Source organism: Mastomys coucha, unplaced genomic scaffold, assembly GCF_008632895.1.
Source record: "Mastomys coucha isolate ucsf_1 unplaced genomic scaffold, UCSF_Mcou_1 pScaffold15, whole genome shotgun sequence".
Classification (NCBI taxonomy): Eukaryota; Metazoa; Chordata; class Mammalia; order Rodentia; family Muridae; genus Mastomys; species Mastomys coucha.
The window spans coordinates 30542939-30557361 of record NW_022196897.1 but is presented as its reverse complement, the minus strand read 5'-3'; the positions used below and the strand labels follow the sequence as shown (position 1 = coordinate 30557361).

Here is a 14423-nt window from a genome sequence, read left to right as displayed (position 1 = left end):
TAGCTTTTGGTCACCAGGAAAATCTTGCTTGCAAATACCTACTCTTTTAAAATATCATACCATATTAATGAACCAGTTCTTTACACACCAAATTGGAATCTAGAATCTAAGAATTTAGAAAAGTCTCACCAAGAATCTTCTTGTGATGACATAGAACTCTGTTTTATCTTTGCTTTGATTCAATTGTGCCAAAAAATGTGTATCCAAATAGTCCTTCAGTCAGTTTTACAAACATTATAACTTTTAATGCTCATTGTTAACATACTGACTTTTTGTGCTTTGGTTAGTAGAGTTCTGGTCACAAATTTTGTTCCCTGTCAAGGATAAAGAATTGAAGAGCTAGGAAAGATGGAAGATTGAGTTTCAGAAAAAAAGAAAGTGCAATTTTTTTTTCTCTTCAGGCAGAGAGCTCTAAGTCTGGGAATCTGGCAAAGAATTCCTTATAAGAAGCAGGGATGGAGACCTTTGTACTGTTGCTTTTCTTTAGTTACCCACACCTGCACCACCCCACTAATTATATGCAAACAAGAAGCTGCCATCTGACTTGTTGGGGGAGAGGACATTTGTTTTCCTTGTCTTTCTGTGTTCTTTATCAAGAAGGGACACTGTGTCCCTTGGCAAATCTCCAAATACTCAAGGTCAGTCTATTCTACATAGTGAGTTGGGCTTCATACTGACACAATGTAGAAACAATAAGAATGGAAGAGATGTGAGGGAGGGCAACACACACACATACACACAAACACATACATACACATACATAAATACACATACACATAAATAGAATATACAATAATATAAGCAAAAGACCAATAAAAAGCAAGGCAGTGTGAGATTTTAAAAAGTCTACAAAATTTACAATTAAGTTTCTTTTGTGTTGAGCATCTATTACTGGGCATTGTACCTACTCACAAGTGCAGTTTTTATACCCAATGGGACTCCATTGGAGAAATTGAAGATAACTTCTTGATTAGAGATGGTAATCCATGTCCCTTTCCCCCTCTCAGCAATAGGAGCCTGTCTGATTGTAATCTGTTCAAGCCCTATTCCTGTCCCCATAGTGTCTGAGACAAGCATATATATGTCTGAAATGGGAGAGCCAAATCAAATTTTCAGAGCCCGTTTCTCAGTGAACTCAAACTGTATATGAGAACTTCATGTTTACACAAAAGGCATGTCCTTCTCTACCAAGCCAAATCACTGATTTATAGTGAGCAGAGAACTTGCTATTGAGTTCAGCTATAACTGACTCCACTCAAAGCACATGTCCACGTTATGACATGCATAGACTGATTTATGAAACCTATCATCTATAGGATAGCATATTGGGAATAGAAATTGACAAGTAAAACTGAACTTAAAGCTAATAAAATCTGAAAACTTTTAGAGTCTTCAAACTTAACATGACCATGGGTGAATGTCACTGAGCATTGATGTGTCAGAATAGCTGTGTTAGAACAGCGGCTTCCCTCTGAGCACAGCACACTAGGCCCAAATAGCTCCACGTGTAAGAGGTTAGATTGGGAGAGAGAGAGAAAAGGTGAGAGCAGAAAGAGAAGAGGAGGGAGGAGAGAGAGAGAAAAGGTGAGAGCAGAAAGAGAAGGGGGAAGTAGAGAGAGAGAGAGAGAGAGAGGCATTTCCCATATATATGTATGTATATATATATATATATATATATATATATATATATATATATATATGAATGATGACATGGTCACAGGTAAAGATGGGAAGTGAGCCCAATGGATTCTGGGAATATGGTGGCTGTTGCCTTGGCAACAGGTCTGTGAGGCCCACCTATGTGACGTCATGGGTTTCGCAGGTTTCTTCTTGTTATTATAAAGAGAAGGAAAAAAAAAAGGAGGGGGAAGCCGATAATGAAAAGGAAACGAGGGCGTCCTATCTCTTAAGCTACTTCCTGCTGTCTCGGGGCATCTTCAATGGGGCGTAGCTGGCTTTCACCATTGGGATCTACTTGTAAACAGGTTCCTCTGTGGACAGTGGCTCTTTTGTGGACAGCGGCTGGTAATCCTGTAACAGGAGGTGATTAATAGTTTGGTTAGAATTATTTTGTATTTGTCATTGAAGGAATTTATAAACAAGATTAATGAACCAGGGAGCAAATAATAATACCAGGAAGATGATTAAGAGAGGTGTTGCAAAAGAGAGTATCCAATTCTATATAGGATTTTTGAAAATTCAAGAACTGGAGGTCTCACAGACTCTGAAATTTATTTATGTCTGACTGTAGATTCTGGACTTTATTTCTCACTATCCCAGATTGGTAGACATAAGCTGGTGGGTAGGCAATGATATGCCTGAGTGCCACAAAGAATTGATGTGTTTTGGACTGCAGGGAATTGTGGCAGAGACGATATATCAAGTGTTATGGTTCTATTGCAGTCTAGGGAGCTTAGTGTTCGTACAGAACCAGTCCCAGAGGTCTTAAAACAGTTTGCCACAACCATAGAGGTAAGGTATGAAGTCATGGCAACATCAGACTCAGGGCAGCTGACAAAGGGTGAGGTAATGTGATTTGGAAGTATCACCCGAGATGCTGTAAGTGACAATTGTGAGTTACTTCCAGGGGGTACACATAACCAGCAATCTTTAAAGTGTCCAAGGCTGGTGACATTAAAGAGTTGGTATGCTGAGGTCAAGATCTGAAGCAAAAGGAGATGACAAGTTAGGGCCATTTTTGAGGGGTGATGTCAAAGAGATAAGGACCTCAGAGGATTGTTTGATTATCTCCCCTACTTTTCCAATATCTAGGGGTTGGGCAGTTGAGACATACTTTCTCTTGATATGGATGGTGCTTACAGGGGACCCAGGTTGATTTTTTACAGTAGAGCTTACCAACAACTCGTGTCTCCCACCTGGAATTCAACAAGTTTCTATATGTAGAAAAAGAGTGTCTGGTGGTGTTGATAGAAGAAATGATGGGTCCATGATCCTAGCATATGTATCTGACAAGACCAATATGGGCAGCTCCCATATTCATCTGGCCATTTTCTACCATAATTTTTTCTCTGATTTAAGAAAAAGTAAGTATAGAGATCATAATATTTAGATGGGATAACAGATACAAGGATGACGGTAATTTGGATTGGTTTCTGGCATCTAGCTATGGAGGAGTTTCTTGACCCCATTTGGAAAGACTGTTATCTGTGGGGATTTCTTGAACCTTGAGTCTCCAGATACTGTAAGGGCTACCCTGGATGAAATGACAGCAGGGGGAGGATGAGAAACACATTTCCAATCCAGTGAGGTCCACCTCTGCTTCCAGAGTGGAGTCTTGGTCTCTGGGATTGAGGACAAGGTGGGCAGTCTCAACATTCTCCAGAGCTTAACAGAGCACAGTCTTGTAAGGGTTGGTGTATATGAAGAAGAGTCATTTTTAGGTAGAGTAATGAAAGGTTTGAGGTGAGACATATGGGTCCAATGAGAGAATACTTCGAGTTTAACAGCTGTAGGGGTCATAAGAATTACCTTAAAAGGGCCCTACCATTTAAGGGAGAGTGGTGAGGGCCAATGACCTGGAGGGGATAGAAGGACTTGGTCTCCAGTGTTGACAGGCAGTGGACAGGAGACAGTGTGAGGGTGTGGTAGATGGTGGTCAGCAAAATTCTATAGGAAAGAGCAAATGTGACAAAGTAACGGGGTAAGTAGATGGTCTGGGAGGGGAGAGCATTTAGGTGAAAGACCAGGAGTTAGGACTGGATGTCCAGACATGAATTGAAATGTTGAGATAAGGAGAGGTCTCTTGGGAAGAGCTCATAACCTGAAAAGAGCCAGAGGAAGGAGTTTTATCTAATCAAGGAGAAGTTCCTGTTACAGCTTAATAAGATTGGTTTTTAAAGAGTGGTTAGTTCTTTCTACCTTATCTGATGACTGAGGGTGGTAAGGAAGGTGAAAATGCCAGGGGATGTCTAGGGCCTTAGATAGGATTTGAGAAACTTGGGAAGTAAATTCAGGACCATTGTCTGATTGGAGAGATGCTGAGACACCAAACCAGGGGGGATGATCTTTCAGAGGAGGAAATCAGAGACTGTATGAGACCCTTTGTTAATTGTGGGAAATGGTTCTACCCACCTTGAGAAGGTGTCCACCAAGACTAGGAGGTACTTGGCACAGTGGGCATATGGGTAAATTCAAGTTGCCAGTCAGTTCCAGGAAGGGGATCTCTAGCCTGATGGGTAGGAAAAGACCTGATATGATACCTTGAGTTGGAGTCAGACATCTGACAGATTTTGCAAGGAGCAGTGATAGATTTTAGGAAGCTTAAGTCCTCAGGAGTAGGCTGTAGGTGGGTCTTGACAAAAGAAAACAATGCTTTACTGTTAGGATGAAAGAGCTGGTAAAGATAGGACAGAGTTTGGCAGGTGTCAGGGGGTGAAGAACATGGAGATGTAGGTTGTAGTGTAAGAATGTCCTGGGGAGGATGAGACAAGTCTAGGACTCTAAGGGTTGAAGCTCTAGCTGCCTCGTTAGCTCAGTTGCTTCCCTTGGAGATAATAGAGTCATCCATCTGGTGGGACCTACAGTGGACAATATCAATAGCTGTGGTAAGATGGGAAGCCTTTAGCATGGCCATAATTTGGTTTCCATTAGCTATAGATCCTCCTTTTGTGATAAGTAACCTGAGCTCCTTCCAGATAGAAGAGTGGGACAGAAGGATATGAAAAGCATATTTAGAATCTATGTAGAGGTTGAGAGATTTCCCCTTTGACAGTTGAAATGCGCAGGTAAGGGCTATTAGTTCAGCCTATTGATTAGTGGTGTAAGTAGGAAGGACCTGTGCCTCGGGCTTGATTGGAAGGTGAATGTGGAATCTCTATTAGAGCTACCTGAAGAGAAAGAACCCTGGAGGGAAGTAGAGTCTGTAAGCCTTTATAAATTAGGAGATGTGACAAGTTATGAGAAGACAGTTATAGGTTAGTTTTATTTATTTTTTGACTCTTGAATAAGGAGTTCTGTGACTGCTAAGGTACAGGTACAAGGTACTCATCCCTGAATGGTTAAATCTAGTTTGTTTGTTTGTTTGTTTGTTTTTGACAAGTACGCTACAGGTGCAAAAGAGGTCTCCAGTTGATGACCTAAGTCTCCAAGGGTAAATCCTTCTTTTTCAGTTATTTAGAGGGAAAAAGGACATGTCAGGTCAGGCAGAACTCCAGACTTTAGATTCTGCATCATTCTGACGTCAATCCATCTTTTAATTCAGACATTCTCCAAGTATTAGTTAGCCATTTGTAGAAATATCAGAGAAGCAGAATCACATACTTTCTATTAAGGAGAGCTTGTTAGAGCCTTTGAAAAGGCTTGGTAATAGGTGTGAGAAGAGGTTCATGGGTGGGGCCTAACATTGTTTCATATAAGGGATGAAAAGGGAGGGAAAAGGAAGGAACCCACGAACATAAAAAATGAGCTATTCTTAGGACTGATAAAATCTCTTCCTTTATAGAAGGAACAGTTAGAGACTGAATCAGATTTTTTAATCTAAGGTAATAGCCTTGTGGGTTGGGGTGATTGTTAGTCCAAAATAAGTGGCCTGAGGAGTGGACAGTTGGATTTTAGAAGGTGAGACCCTGTAGCCTCAACTGGAGAGGAAATTTAAAAGAGCAGATGTGTCAACCTGGCTAATTTCTAAAGAGAGGCTACAGAGAAGGACATGGTCTATGTAAAGTATAATCTTACATTTAGGGAGAGGCAGAGAGAGTAAGTCAGAAGCCAGGGCCTGAACAAATAGGTGTGGGCTGTTACGGAATCCCTGAGGTAGAACAGTCCAGGTAAGTTGGGTAGAAAAGTGAGTATCAGGATCTGTCCAGATAAAGGGAAATATGTATTGTGACTGGACATCTAGAGGAATAGAGAAAAATGCACCCTTGATAGCTAGGACTGAGAAATGGGAAGTCCCTGAGGGGATAGTGGAAAGAAGTGTGTAAGGGTTAGCCACAACAGGATGGAAAGGAACCACTGCAGAATTAATGCACCTGAGGTCTTGAACTAGTCGATAGTTACCATTAGGATTCTTAACTGCTAGTATAGGTGTGTTAAAGGAGGAAGAGTTAGAGAAAATGAGTTTTTTTTTTCTCAAGAGGTCAGAAATTATAGCCTTAAGTCCCCTGAGGCTATGGAGAGAGAAGAGAGTATATTGAGCTTGGATTATGTACCTGTCCAGTAACTGGATGACAACAGGAGAATGGTGTTTAGCAACACAGGGGTTCAGAACATGTCAGACTCAGGGATCTACCTGAGAAACTGGTAAAGGAAATAACATGGTAGTGTTAGTAGGTTAGCTGACTAGAAGAAGGAGCAGAGGAACTGCTGCTGAGCTTGGGTTTAAGCGAAAGGGGGATCAAAGGAAGTAGAGGCTCCCAGCCTAGCTAGAAGATCCCTTCCCAATAAGGGGACAGGATAAGTTGGCACTACCAAAAAGGAATGGGTGAGACATACATCCCTAAAAATACAACTAAGTGGTGGGATCTGATGAGGCAAGTAACGTTTTCCTTCTACCCCAAAAATAGGAAAAGGGAAAGGAGAAGTGGGTCCCCCAAACTCCATCAGGTCTGAGTAAGTTGCTCCATTGTCCTAGAGGAAAGAGATGGGCCTCTAACATACCTTGATATCTACCTGGGTCTCCCTGCTAGTTATGACAGTGGCCAGGTCATGGGAGCTCAGGACTCCTCAGTCAACCATAGCTAAGCCTAGGAGACTAGCTGGAGGGTTATCAGGGAGTGATGTCCCCATGTTCTGTGTAACATGAGGGCAATCAATAGCCCAATGTCTCTCTTGATGGCACCTAGGGCATGGTCCTCTTGGCTTGAGGAAGTTAGGGCAGGCTTTTGCCCAATGACCTTTTGATCACATTTGTAGCAGGTACCTAGTGGTCTCTGAGTCTTAGAAGACCATGTGTCTGGGACAGTGGGTGGGACTGATCACACAGCCTTTGCTAGCATATGGTATTTTTGTTTGTGGACTTTGTCTCTCTCCCATGGTAGACTTTGAAGGTCAGCACTAAGACTTCGGCCTATGGAGTTTGGGGTCCCCATTCTGATAAAAGTTTAGCTTTTATGTTGGGGTAGCTCTGGGAAAAGAAGTCAGTCATCAGAAGTTGCTTACCTTCTGGGTTTTCAGTGTTCACATTGGTATGCTGTAATAAAGTCTTTGTGAGACATTCTAAAAATTGAGATGGATTTTTCTGCTTGTCCTGGAAGCCTCTTAGAGTTTTTCAAAATTTACTGGCTTTAAGATCACTTTTCTAATACTGGCCAGAAGTCATGTAAAAAAACTGTCTCTGGCTAAAATACCACCTGTGGAATTTTAATTCCACTAGGGATCCTGGTCAGGCACTGTCTCAGAACCAATTGGATATGTTCTGTCTGGTGAATTGCATCTGCATGCATTCTTGCCTCTTCCCAAACTCATCTGCATTCATCAGGAAGTAAATTATTAGTAAGAATCATGTGAACATCATGGAAAGTCAAGCTATAACATTAAGTGATATGCTGGAACTTTTTAAAAAAACTTGGAAGAGTTAGAAGTATAGGAACCCAGTCTCTTTTCTATTTGAGAAAGTTTGCTAAGTGAGAAAGGAACATGTACTCTGATGAAGACATCTACCCCAGCAACTTCTTTAAGAGGGAGTGCTAACGCTGGGTCAGGTGTCTCTGGGGAGGAAGGACTGGGGGGTTGGCTATGGCATTAGAGCATGTAACAGGAGGGGTGAAGGTAGCTGCCAATGTGGGGTAGTTGTCGTGACCTGCAACTGGCATGGAAGAAGGGAAGAGGTCTAGAGAGGTAGAGCTAGCAGGCTCTGGGCTATCCTGGTGAGAAAGAGAAACTGAAGTAGCAGTTTCGATTTTCAGAAGCATGGAAACAGGTCTGCGGCCAAAAGGAGGTGGTTCATTAGATGGACCTAGTGTTGTAGCATCATCGAGCAGAGGTTGTGTAGATTTCATGGCTAAGAGAAGTTGGGTTGGGGGACAAGAAGAACACAGGGAGGGACAGGAGCAAAGATAGAAGAATACTTGGACATAGGCATCCTCCTTCCATTTACCAGTTCACTGGCAGTGTGTACTAAGATCCCTTAAAATAGTTGGATCTAGGGTGCCATTTGGTGGCCATTTTGAGCCATTATCTAGCTGGTACTGAATCCAGACATTATCACAGAGGTATATTAATTCTGATGCCTTCAAGTCAGACAATACCTTCAAAGATTTGAGATTTTCCAGGAGACATTCCAGTGGGGTGTTTGGAGGTCAGTTTGAAGACATCACAGCACCCATTGGGGGATTATTGGATTATTCGTACCAGTGTCCTGAGAACAGTCCAAAAACCAAAAAGAAATCAGCCAGGCTAGTGGCCCAAGTCAGCACAAGTGCCCCCTAAGGGTTACCTAGTAAGCCCTAGGCTTCCTGTGGTAAAAGCTCTACCCCAGAACCAGGGATTTCTTTAAACAGCTGAAAGAGCCTGGAAGGGGAAGGGAAGAAGAGCTACTTTCGAGGGAATGGTCATCCAAAGGGTCAATGTCCTAACTCGTTATGTCAGCTGGGAGGCATGACTGTAAAATGCCAACCCCTTAGATCCCAGAATAAAACTGGCTAGAGGCCCTCCCATCAACTTATCCTACCAATTAATATGCCAGTACTGTGTGAGAATAGGGAACTGGTAAATAGGAGCATGGAACTGAATGGGTAGGTGTAGACCCCAGCAGAAGCTAGCCCTGAAGATAGATCAGGGCAGCACAGCTCACGTGGTAGAAGTTCATATGTCCCGTGGCAGAGCCATCAGAGGTGGCAGCAGCAGTAATAGCTCTCATGGTGGAAGCCTATGATTCTCATAGCTATCACCTGAGGGGTCTGCAAACCTCCTCATAGCACTCATGGCACTCACAGCAGCTACAGTTGCAGGCTGTGGTGTGGCTGGTCCATGATTTTGTTGCTTCCGATGCTCCCCATTGCTGTGCTCCATAGCAGCTGTTGATGGAACTGCTAAGTTCCCAGGTTTTAGCACCAAATGATGTGTTAGAATAGTGGCTTGTGTCTGGACACAGGACATTAGGCCCAAACAGTTCCACGTGTAGGAGGTTTTATTGGGACACAGAGAGAGAAGGTGGTGGCAGAAAGAGAAGAGGTGGAGAAAGAGGAGATAGGGAGAGAGAGGGAGAGGGAGAGAGAGAGAGAGAGAGAGAGAGAGAGAGAGAGAGAGAGAGAGAGAGAGAGAGAGAGAGAGAGAGAGAGAGAAGCAGGGAGGGAGGGAGGGAGGGAGAGACAGAGGGAGGGAAAGAGGCATTCCCCATAAAATATGGATGGTGACATGGTCACAGGTAAAGGTGGGAGGTGAGTCCAATGGATTCTGGGAATATGGTGGCCTTGACAACAGGTCTATGTGGTCCGCCTATGTGATGTCACTGTTTTCAGAGATCCTGATGCCAACAAGCATCCATGACCAAGTAGAATCAAACCAATATCTGTACTTACCAATGCATGATATGTGACCCTCTCTGGCTAGACTTGAAGTGACAAACCTTAAGGTGTTTTTCTTGTGCTTTAGCTGCATTACAACTTCCATGGCTTGTTGTATGTAGTATGATAGATCAATTCTGTTTGAGATATTGCCCTGGCTGTTGTTCATTGTGTTCTTATGTTGGTATCTAAGCATTTGGACTTGGAGTAACCATAGGACTTAGTCCCAATTTCTGCATTTGTATTTGTTGAATGGGTGTTTTATTCGTTGGTGTCCTTATTGGTCTTATGTGTGGCCTAGATTCTGGCAATCAGCAAGACCTCTGGTCCTGAAGGTCCAATTTGGGGCTGGACTTCTCAAAGCAGTTTGATATAGCTGGGTATCTCTGCCCAAGTTGCGGTCTGAGGCACAGTGGTGAGGAGGAGAAGGAAGATTGGGGTGGGGACTCTCAGGGAGTAGGAGAGTTCTGTGAGAAGGATGATTGTGGCTGGCATGGCATGTATCTAAGCAGGGAATATCTTTCCAGATTGAGGGCAGTGACACAGAAGCAGGGGCAGAAGATAGTTTGGGAAGGGATGGCAGCAGATTGGGCCTTTGGGAACCAAACCTAGGAACTGGAAGTGTTCGGCAGGCAGGTGGTAAAAGCCACTTTCCATGTAAAAATCCTGTGACAAGGGACACAATCTCACTCACTTAAATGACAAAATGTTATTTGATATTCTGTTGTGTTACATCCCCGTGTGATTATACAACCCCATGTTAGACATTTCCAGAGATCAGTAACTTGACTTACTAGGTAATGTCCAGGAGCCAAGGTTCATCTTGCATAATGTGTTGGGTTAAATGGAGATGGCCCTACTATTTCACACGTTTAAATACTTGGCCTCCATGGATGGAACTGTTTGTGAAGGATTAGGAGTCATGTTCTAGCTGGAGGAGGTCTTTCCCTACGGACAGGATTCAAAAAGCTTATGTCATTCCATATGTGTTTTCTCAGCTTCCTGTTTGTGGATTGAGGGGATGAACTACCAGTTGCTTCTCCAGCACCACTCCTGCTGCCACATTCTTCCACATAATGGTTAACCCAAATAAAATCTTTCTTTTATAAGTTGCTATGGTCATGATATTTTATCACAGCAATAGAAAAGTAGCTAACAAAAGTAGCTCCTCTATAAGAACTCCAAACTTTAGATTCTGCATCATTCTGAGGTCAATCCATCTTTTAATTCAGACATTCTCCTAGTATTAGTTAGCCATTTGTAGAAATATCAGAGAAGCAGAATCACATAGTTTCTACTTCCAGAAGGTAAAACCCAGGACCTAATTACAAGTAAATTGAAGCAAAATAATGCACAAACATATAAATTAATCAGTTCCTTTTGGGTTTCACTAATGAACTTTTGTGTTCTAGAGTCTTTGGAAAATTCTTCTTATCTGGCTCTACCATCCATATTATACTTACCTTGTCTCTTAAATTCCAGAAAATACCACTTCATACTTGCAGTTTTCCTTGGTGATCATGTTCAAAGTCTTGGCCTTTTTTACATCTTTCATGCTGTTAAAAGTAGTACCATGTGGGAGGCACTTGAACATTACCATGTGTATCTACAAGCTTGAGATTCACACTTGGTCTCATCTAGACCACAATGTCTTTGTAATGATTCTTTAGAAATATTTCCTACAAGATTTTGCTTCAATTATGCTGGCCTCTTGTGAATCACAGCAGATTTTGTAGCCCCAGCTAACCAATATCAGTTGCTCTTATAATACGAAAGTTTCACTTCAGTGGTGCCACTTGCCCATTAATCACCATTGATTCTTCAGTCCTGACCAGAAACCACACAGTCTTAATTCAAACCGTCACACTAATGGCCCTGATAGAAACTTTAATGACCTCTCAAAAGTCCACTCTGTTACTTTACAAGCCTGACAGAATGAACATGCAATAAGAACAAGTGGAGTCCTCATCAGCCTTTCACTCAAGCAGGCTGATCCTTCTTTGCCTCTAGACATTTACTGAGAGCAGGTTGCATAGAATATGGCCCTGGGCTGTTAAAAATTAAGTGCTGGGTGTGGAAGCCAGACTATCATTTCTGTTTAGGCAAGCCTTCTACCATTAAGCCCCAGTCACAGTCTCACAGCCAGAACTGTTGCTGTTTTCTTTCCCACTCAGTCATCAGATTAGGGACCTGCAGAACTCAGAGGATGATAAGCTCAACAGAGAGGTTTGTACAGATAACATTTATATGGGGTAGCTTAGGTAAAATAAGGAACATATGTATGGATGTGCCTGCCACTGCAGCAATAGCCAGATGGGTTTTGAACAAACAGCTAAAGGATCTTGTGGGAATCAACAGCCAATGAGATGCTCCTATACAGAGATTCCACTCACCCTCCTAGGTCGCTCATAGCCACTTCCATTTCAAATTCAAAGCAAACTTAATAACACTTTCTGCACATTGCAAAACTTAAGGCTCCCTTGTCTTTGGCCTACATACCAGAATGCTCAAGAATCAGTAGAGAAATTTCAACAAGTTTTCCCTACTTCCAGGAGAACTACCTGTAGGTACCTACACTTGAGCTATTTGGGGCTCAAGAACTATGTGTGAGGTAAGGAAGCTATCATGTAGAGCAGTGTACCTTTCCTATGCACAATCTTAGGTGTACTGAGTAGGGAGTCAGAGATTTTCAGTTCTTCCTTCCCAAGAGATAACCAGTTCCTTCTAGTCCCATTTGCCTTAAGAGTGTACCATAAGCCTCAGCTCTGGTGCTTTTAGAAATCTCCTGATTGAAATTAAATATCAAAATACACTTTTGATACTCACTGTGGAGGTGGGAGCTAATTGTGAGTCCCCACCATGGTAGTCACCCAGAAATGGACCTCAGAATGTGGGGCAGGTCACAGACACTTCTGAGTCCTTTAACAAAATTTTCAGTCAAGTATGTGACCTTTTAGTAGAGGTCTTCCCAAATTGTGAAAGAACTTCCAAGAATTTCAATGAGATGGTTAGCGGACATGTCATTTCCTGGCACAAAGAATTTAAAACCCAGAAAATATGAAAGACCAGAAAAACAGAGTTTTAAGGAAAGTGAAAGTAGCAATTGTTTCCTTTTGGGATAAACGGTACCCTAAGTATTGGTGGGAATCATGTAAGTCCCATAAGGACTCGATGTTTTATAGCATCCCCAGAACCTTCCTTTTACAGATTGGTCCTGTTCAGATACCCATCTGAATCTTTCTGCATTGTCTTCTCAATGTTTTGTCTTCCTGAAATAAAAACTACCATCTCTGGGATGCTTGCTTTCACTTCACTTGACTTTTCTGCCTTTGCTCCCTGGACTGTCATTCACGTCCATCTTCAGTGTTTGCTATTAAAATACCTTAACCCACTGTTATATGCCATACATCCAAAATTCTCAACAGAATAAGCATAAGTTCTGAATATATATGCACATCCTGTAACTATTTTAATAGTAATTAAAATTAAAGATCAAGATTATTTTTAAATCCATCAAAAATCCATGTTTAGGGCAAAGAGAAGATAACTGCTAAAATAAAGCAAGGATAATAATGCAATAACTTTATTCTTTGGTTTTCCTAGTTCTCTCTCTAGGCATCAGATATTCATACCTCAGTACAGCTCACCATCTGCTTATATCTGGACTTATAAGAAACAGTCCACTCTGATTTTTTCAGTTTTAATATTGTATTTTCTGTAAGCCAAACAATAAGACTCTAAAGCATAACTGAACTAGATATGTTCTCATTTAAAAACAATGGCTCAGAATGTTCTCCAAGATAATGAGTGGCATCTTTTTTCCCCCTTTTTTTGATGTACTCAAAGATCCTTAGCACTTGATATTAGTCTCCACTCTACAGTTTCTTTGCACTCTCTGTTTAAATCTATTAAGACTCTAAAAAGGTGCAGAAATAAACTCTTTCCAACTTTTGCTGTCCTGATGCATACTTTTTCTAGTGTGTCCACCTTCTTACACCAGTCTACCGTTTTTCACTGCTACCCTTCCAGGTTTGGTTTAATAACAACTTTTCTCAAGATGTAATATGTTCATTTCATAGAGCAGTTGCAATAGCAATGCAGCCTCATGCCTCCTTATAAATATACATGTATGCCACGAACAAATGCTTCTGGCAATTGTAGGCTGAGAAACCGCTCTTCGCAGTTAACAGTGGTACATGCAGATACCAAAGGTTGTATTACTTGCTGAGGATTAGTGACAGATGAGATGCTCAATTCTGAACAAGATCTTCTCAAAGACTTAGGGAACATCACAAATCAGAGGCCAGAAAGAATGATAAAGGACTGTGAAGGACTGTGAAATACCATGTGGGCAGGACACGGCCATTGATATCATGAATAGCAGATATGGATGTATGTGTGTGTACTATGACTTCATAATGAAGGGTCCATGAGCAACCAGCCATGATCAGCAGATGGACTCAGGAGGCCCAACCCTGTAGTGATGAACTATTTATTATTAACCAATTCAAGAAAAGAGAAATCATGGCCCCAACCAGGCTTCAGTGGGTAATCACATATCTGAGTAAATTAAATGGACCACGAAGAAACACGAAGGTCTTAACCTGGAAAAAGAAGTGACAGGAAGGGATAAGCGAGTTGATAGGTACAGGAGGTAGATAAAGAAGGAACAGAAAGAGAATAATCAGAATACAGTTGTATACTGTAACAAAATCAATCAATAAGGAAAACAAATCCAATAAGACTTTATTGTCTCCTAATGGGAGTAGAGAGGGCAAGGGTTTAGACCCTGAGGTGATATTGGTATCGTCCTGTCCCAGAGTTCCTGGTATTTTGATGTTAATTTTGAAATTCATGATTTTTTAGATGGATTGCTCTGATTTTAGCTTTTATCTACTCTTTATATTCCACATGACCAAATTTGGTATTTTATAAGGACATTAGTCTTCCTGAATTAGA

At 41.7% G+C, this 14423-nt stretch overlaps 1 long non-coding RNA gene across 1 annotated transcript; it reads left to right on the top strand.

Annotated features, from left to right (window-relative positions):
• Positions 1-210: 210 nt before the first annotated feature.
• Positions 211-10576, top strand: LOC116091962. Its single transcript, XR_004119120.1, has 2 exons — positions 211-638; positions 10463-10576. It is a non-coding gene; the product is annotated as an uncharacterized LOC116091962 (long non-coding RNA).
• Positions 10577-14423: the final 3847 nt, after the last annotated feature.